Genomic DNA, 7,596 nt, shown 5'->3' on the forward strand with positions numbered 1-7,596 from the left:
GGCCGAGAAATAGAAGGGGGGAAAACCCCCGGAAGTCGACTCCGAGGATCCTCAACAGGCCAAAAGACTTGGTATGTGTAAGTAATTTAAAAGCATGGTATGTGTAAGTAAATTATCCATATTTGAAGGGTAGGTATATGGTTCAAACAAAAATATATACTCCATCCGTCCCAGTCAATAGCTTACATTTACTTTATTCCTCCTCACAAAATACAGCAAATGTAAACTATTCATTAATTTCTCACCTGGCTTTATATTAATCATAAGGGCTATCAAAGCGCCCCGATTCCTACACTTATGATGATTAGTACTTAATAAATTTTTCTAGAATTCGAGATAACAAAGCTTTAGAGGTTACTTAATGCTTAGAATCAAGTACTTATCAAGAGACCATAAGAGATTAAGATATTTCATTTTTTTTAGGATTACATAACACCCGGATTTGAACTTCGAAACACCTATTCGATAATGTTCTATAACACATTGCAAAATAATAAGATGTGGTGAACATACTACGTATAAATAGTAGAATTGTCCCACATCAGAAAATTACCATAAGGTGTGGTCATCCTATTATAAATAGTAGAATTGTCCCACATCGAAAGATTAACATAAGGTGTGCTGATCCTATTATTATAAATAGTAGAATTGTCTCACATCGAAAGATTAACATAATGTAGGGTGATTCTATGATTATAAATATGAGTCATCCTTGGAATTTAAATACCAACCCAAAATCTTTTGAGTCTCTTAAATATTGTCTTAGATAGTTCTTATAAGAGTTTGTATTATTACCTCCACAATAGTGAAATTTATTTGTATTATACTTATGATTTTGGTGGTTTCTAAAGTCCAAAGTTTTAAGAGACTCAAAAGATTTTGGGTCTTCAGACCCAAAACCGACTCAGAAACCCGCAACTCGAGTCAACCTGAGTCAACCCAAATCTCGAATGTCGAAAATAATGCCATGAATGTTTTTATCATGCCATTTGCATTAAAATGACCCTAATTAGAGTCAAAACCGACACCGGGCCAAAAACCGACTCGAAATTCAAATCTCGACTCACACGGGTCAAACCCGAGTCAAGCACACAAATTACCTACCCCAAGTAACACCAAAATCATCTTATTAGATGCCCATATTGTTACAGGACATCTCATTTCAATACCACATATCAAACCAACCAAACAAGGGATAGAGCAAAGGCCACGTCCAAATTGAAAGGGACAATACACCCCTTTCAATCACAAGGTGGCTCGCGCCTAAGCAAACTTAACCTCTAAGCAAACTTAACCGACCTACCATCCCATATTTCTCTATAAATACCCACCATCACACACCACAATCCTCACGCGAGTGTCCGTCCCCTCACCTCTCTCTTAAACTTCTAGACCCGACTTCCTAAGTCACAAAATCGACACGTGTTTACGACCTACCGATCGTAAACACAAGCCTTACACATTTTGTTTGGTACCGTCGTCGTGCATTCGACCGACCCATTTGACCAACTCAATTCATCAATCAACATGTTTTAATTAACATATTTCCAAAACAAAATCCTTTTTTAAGGCACTCGTTTAAACTTCTTTGATCGCGATTAGTCACAACGAGAAAACCGTCTCTAAAGTCGTCTACTTCGCAAACATCAATACACGTAAGTTTGAGGGTGTAAACAACTCATTTATTTCATATCTTTACTGTTTTTATGAGTTCATATGCATGAACAATGCATAACACGATTCAAATATAGGTTAGACGAGCCAAAACCGAGTTTTGGCCTGAGACAGAAGCCCTTTGCTATGCAAAGAGGCTCGCGCCTCTTGTGGGTTCTCGGGTCAGACTCAAACGTGTTTGTTCTCGTCTTTCCTCTTTATTTCATTTCTTATTTGTAATCGGTTTTTACCATTTTAAATGTTCCAAATCATTTTTATGACAAACTTTTTAACCATAAATCATAATCACCCTTGGTTCCATATACCATGACGGTTTAATCCGTGACTCGGTGATATTAACTGGTTAATTACATTTTAAAAGAACTTCTTTTCTTTTATTTACCATTTTAATGCATTTTTATGTTACATATTTTGACCATTACAAAAATCATCCTTGGTTCTTTATACCATGACGGTTTATTCCGTGACTCGATGATATTATTGGTTAATTACAAATTAAAGAGTATTTTAACCCCCCCCCCCTTTATTTTATTTACCATTTTTCTCATTTGTTTACATTTGTAAATATATTAGTCATAATTCATAACCATCCTTGGTCCTTTATACCATGTCGGTTTAATCCGAGTACGATGACAAACTTGACTAATTACAAATAATTGAACTTAACATAATTAGTTCAAATCAAACATTTTCCTTTTACACATTTTAATATGCTTTCCAAACTTGCAAATCCGACAACGAATAGTACTAACATAATAGTAATTATTCCGAGTCATGCAAACCATACTTGCAAACCATTAATCACAAAAAACGGTTTTAAACAACCTTTTAAACAACTAGGAGACGCTCCTTGGGTCGACTCATGGCTTGCGCCCCAAGAGGCCGTCTGTTTTCATATTTTAAAACCATGACAGAGCCCCTTCCCTCGCCAATAGGCTCGCGCCCCAATGGGGCTGCCTGGCACTGTTCTGTTCCGTTTTAGCACTTGTTTAGGACGGTCCCGACTACGGTTAACCCGTATACATGACGGATCAGATTGACAAGTTTAAGTGTTTTTACACTTTGTCATTCGACACCCTTTTTCAAATAAATGGATCGTGTTAAGCATCATAATCCGAACTTGGTAAATGGATGTTTAATTTCCGTTTTCACATGCAAATCAATCTAAATCCAACTTGACATCTTATACTTGATACTTGGATTAAATCAACCGACTTAGAAATCTCTCACATGTTAGGTTTAAACTATTGGATCCGCATTCATGCATTTACACCGTTTTATTAACTTTTGCACTTAAACAACCACGATCGATCAGTAGAGGCCGCTAACGCGGGCGGGATTGGGTGTCCGATTAAAGGGCTTCCCAATATGTACCCTCACCCCTTACTCAGAACCTTTGGATAGTGGATGGCCTTATCCAGGGCACACGAGAGTCATTTTAGTCATAGAATGCTAAAAGGGGGACGATTCCTTATCTTTAGTAACTATGTCAAACACCGCTTTTTGCCTTGGTTGACCTAGGTATAAAGTGGATTTCGAACGGGTTCCAAGCATCCCACAAATGCTTGGTGGCGACTGCGAACATCTCTAATCGTTTTGTGGCCTTTGCCGAGACGAAACTGACCGATCTAAAGAGATCCGGTCGAAAGCATTTTTACGCCGCCGAGCGTGGCTTTCAAGAGACCAATGTACGTCCACAGATTGGCTAGGCGTGCATGTTGCCTATGTCCACAATTTGGCGACTCCGCTGGGGAAAACTAGGACACTTGTGTCTTTGTGATCCTTAGAGGTGAAACTCAAACGAGGTCGTGGTTAAAGTGCATTAATTGATATTATGGTCATAAGTCGGGTTCCTTGTCCGGTCCCATAACCTAAACTTTATCGACCAATTGGCTCGTCTCGTCGGCGTGAGTTTTCTCATCCCCGCGTTTCGAATCCCGATTGAGTCAAGCATACCATTGACGATACACATTTCTGTTTCGTCAAAGAGCTTTCATCACCTTCGAGCACGAGGCTAGGGCACCCTCCTTACACATTTTGTTTGGATTGGTATCTCTCTCGCAAATCAGGGTTTGATCGCTTGGTGTGTAACCCACCCTTTTAAGCCAAAACCCGTGTTAGCATTATGCATAATATAATGAACTGTGAGTGCTTATGTGTTTTGTGATCATAAGTCCTTCCGTGTCATTTTTCAAAATTTTCAAAAACACCTTTTTGCGCCGTTATAATGGCCATTTTAAACTCGGTCTTTCGCCGACCGTTGCACACCTTTTAAGGCCGTCGTAATGACGATTTTTCCAACCGGTTTTCTACAACCATTTCAACGCGCCTTTCTATGCCGTTGTAATGACGACTTTCAAAACCTGTTTTTCACAACCGTTTCAAAAACACATTTTGCGCCGTTATAATGGCCGTTTCAAACCATGGTCTTTCGCTGACCATTGCAGCACCTTTTTATGCCGTCGTAATGACGATCATCAATCCCGGTTTTCATAACCATTTCAAGTACACCTTTTTGTGCCGTTATAATGGCCATTTCAAAACCCGGTTTCTTATAACCATTTCAATTGCACCTTTTCATGCCATTGTAATGACGACTTCAAACCTTGGTTTTCACAAGCCATTTCAAAATACCCTTTTACGTCGTCATAATGGCCATTTCAAACCTCGGTCCCTCGCCGACCGTTGTATTCTCAAAGCGCCCTTTTACGTCGTCGTAATGACGAATTTTACCCCCGAATTTTCAAAATTCGAAATCAGTTTTCAAACAAAAACGTTTTTCAAACCGTCGTAATGACGATTTCAACCCGTGCAACTTTCCAAATTTCAAATCTCGTTTTCGAAATCAAATTTGGCTTTTCTAAGCCGTCGTAATGACGATTTTAATTCTCACACTTTTTGATTTGCATACCGTCTTTGAAAGGTTAAAACGGTTTTCTAACCCGTCGTAATGACGAATTCAATCCTCATAATTTTCAATTTCAAATCATCGAAAACGAATTTACCGTTTTCAAATTTCAAATCCAATTTCGAATCATTTGAAAACAATTTCAACCGTTTTCAAATTTCAAGTCCAATTTCAAATCTTAGAAAACAATTTCAACCGTTTTCAAATTTCAATTCAAAATCAAATCATTTGAAAACAAATTTAACCGTTTTCAAATTTCAATTCAAAATCAAATCTTTGAAAACAAATCTAACCGTTTTCAAATTTCAATTCGAAATCAAACCATTTGAAAACAAATTTAACCGTTTTCAAATTTTAATTCAAAATCAAATCTTTGAAAACAAATTTAACCGTTTTTAAATTTCAATTCAAAATTAAACCTTTGAAAACAAATTTAACCGTTTTCAAATTTCAAGTCCAATTTCAAATCTTTGAAAACAAATTCAACCGTTTTCAAATTTCAAATCAAATTTCAAACCATTTGAAAACAAATTTAACCGTTTTCATGGCCATTGTGATGACGATTCCAAATTCTTCAATTCTCGATTTTTAAATCGGTGATTCGGAATTTCAAAAACCGTCTTCGGAAACAACACATTGTTTTCAGAGCCGTCGCAATTTCAATTCAAACCGTCTTTTGAAAACAGACCTAAGACAACCCTTTCAACTGACCGACTTTTGAAGATCCTTACTCTTCAGAAGCCGTCCATAAAACGACAAATGAATCTTTTTGAAAATTTCTATTTTCGAAAATTTCAGTCCACCATTCGGATTCAGCCTCGTGTCGATTTCAAGTCAAGTCACCTAGATAACGTCGAATCTCCGCCGAAGTTAGTACCTACCTTCTGGTCTAGGTCCTGTCGCCTAATTGTCGAGATATCTCCAATGGCGTTAGCAGAGTCAAAACCTCTCGGGTAGTAAACCCGTCCTTCCCCTACATTATGGGTCAAAGGTCAAGTTTGGGTACATGTCTCGTCCAACGTTGTCACTCCATCGATAAACCTCCAAACTAAGTCAGAAGTCGACTGTCTAGGCATCACTATGCCAAAGTCGACACTCGAGTCTAAGTTCAAAGTCATGCACCACGAGTTCAAACACAAAAAGTCATTCACGATCTTTAATGAACTCATAACCTAGTCACACCATCGCGTCTCCACAACAAAACTGCATTTTATACATATGTGTCGTACTTGTCTTTGTTTGTGCAATCCCTTACCAAGAAAAGTTATAACGCCTATCGTTATGTCAAATAGGAATCCCTTTGGTTCGTCGGTTTTGTTACTCGTCGTCAAAAGTTACCTAGACCAAAACAATATTTATAACTTCACAAACTACTCTACTATTAGCAAAGAGGTAAATAAAGGTCGGATCCCAAGGGACGGGTATTGATGTAGGATTTTTGATTGCAAATGGTTGTGTCTAAGGGTGTCACAATTTGGGTTGAGGTAGGAGATCAACTAAACTAATCAACAATAAAAATAAAGCAATGAAAGCAAGCAAGATGATTAAGATGTAAACAAATGATTAAAAGTACTAGGGTGTCATGGGTTCATAGGGGATACATGGGAATTGATCATATAAACATATTCTCAAATTATAAGCAAGCAATTATGTTGTGATAGGATCAAGTTGGTTTATATCTTACAATCCTAGGATGGTTTGGGTCCCGGAGCCGAATCGATTAGATTGTACAATACCTACAAGTCAACTTAATCCTCCCTACTCAACTATATGCATGGTCTAATGAGACTCGAGCTGGTTTATGGCTTACAAGTCTCATTGAATAGGTAAGTGATGGGTAAAAAATGCAAGGATTCATAGGCTCGCATTTCATCAAACATAACATGTGCATAAGTTGAGATCACAACAAGTAAGCAAATAAATTATGTGAACATATTAGATTAAGCATGAATCATCCCCCATGTTGGTTTCCCTTAATTACCTATTAACCCTAGTTAAGAGACTACTCACTCATGATCAAGTTTAACATGCTAACAAGGTTGTCAATCATATTAACAAGGCAAAACATGATGAATGAATGGAAATCATTAACAATAATTAAAACAAGGATTAAGAGAGAATTATACCTAAAGATGATTCCAAAGTAATAAGCAAAGAATAATAGAATTACTTGATGATTGATGGAAGGTTGTTAATCTCCCAATAATACCCAAATAATCTTCAATTACCCAAAATAAATGATGAACAATAGAGAAATTAAGGAAATGAGATTTGTATTAAAGCTTAATTAAGAGTTGATTACAATATTAAGATGAGATTAAAATTGGACTAGAATAACCTAAAAAGAGCATGATAATTTAATTAGTACAATGGGGAATTTATACTAAGGATTAGGTACATAAATTAGGGTTACTAAGGGCTTAAATGACGATTAAGTCCCTTAAGAAAAGTTGAGGAAGTGCTCCTCTCGAGGGAGATGCGCATATCCGTTTTGGTGGTCTTCATGGAATACGCTCGTCCCGAGCGGCTTGGCTGAGGGACGGTCTGCACTGGAGAGGAATCCGAGCAGATTGGGGGTCGGGACGCTCGGATCAAAAGGCCTCAAGACTAGCGTCTTGAGCACGGGACGCTCGGACTGTAGCAGGGCGACGTTCGTCCTGGGCACTGCGACGCTCGGATTGCTGGGCATTCACTTCTTCTTCTTTTCTTTCTTCAACAATCCTCAAGGATCTTGTTGGAGATACAAGGATCTTTTCATCCTTGCCCATTTACTTCATTATTTACATAGGCCTTCTAGTCTTGTCTTCCCTTTGATGCTTGGTCATTAGATTCGATCAATTTAGCTCCATTTTGCCATGAAAATGCAAGGTTCTTACTCCTTTCCTACCAAGGGATCAAAACCTCAAAGAATATGCAAAACGAAAGACTAAAGATAGTAAATGACCCAATTATGCACTAAAAAGCATAGGAACGAGGCTAATTCGGGGACTAAATATGCTCTGAAATGAGTCACA

Source organism: Silene latifolia, chromosome 1 (genome assembly GCF_048544455.1).
Source record: "Silene latifolia isolate original U9 population chromosome 1, ASM4854445v1, whole genome shotgun sequence".
NCBI lineage: Eukaryota > Viridiplantae > Streptophyta > Magnoliopsida > Caryophyllales > Caryophyllaceae > Silene > Silene latifolia.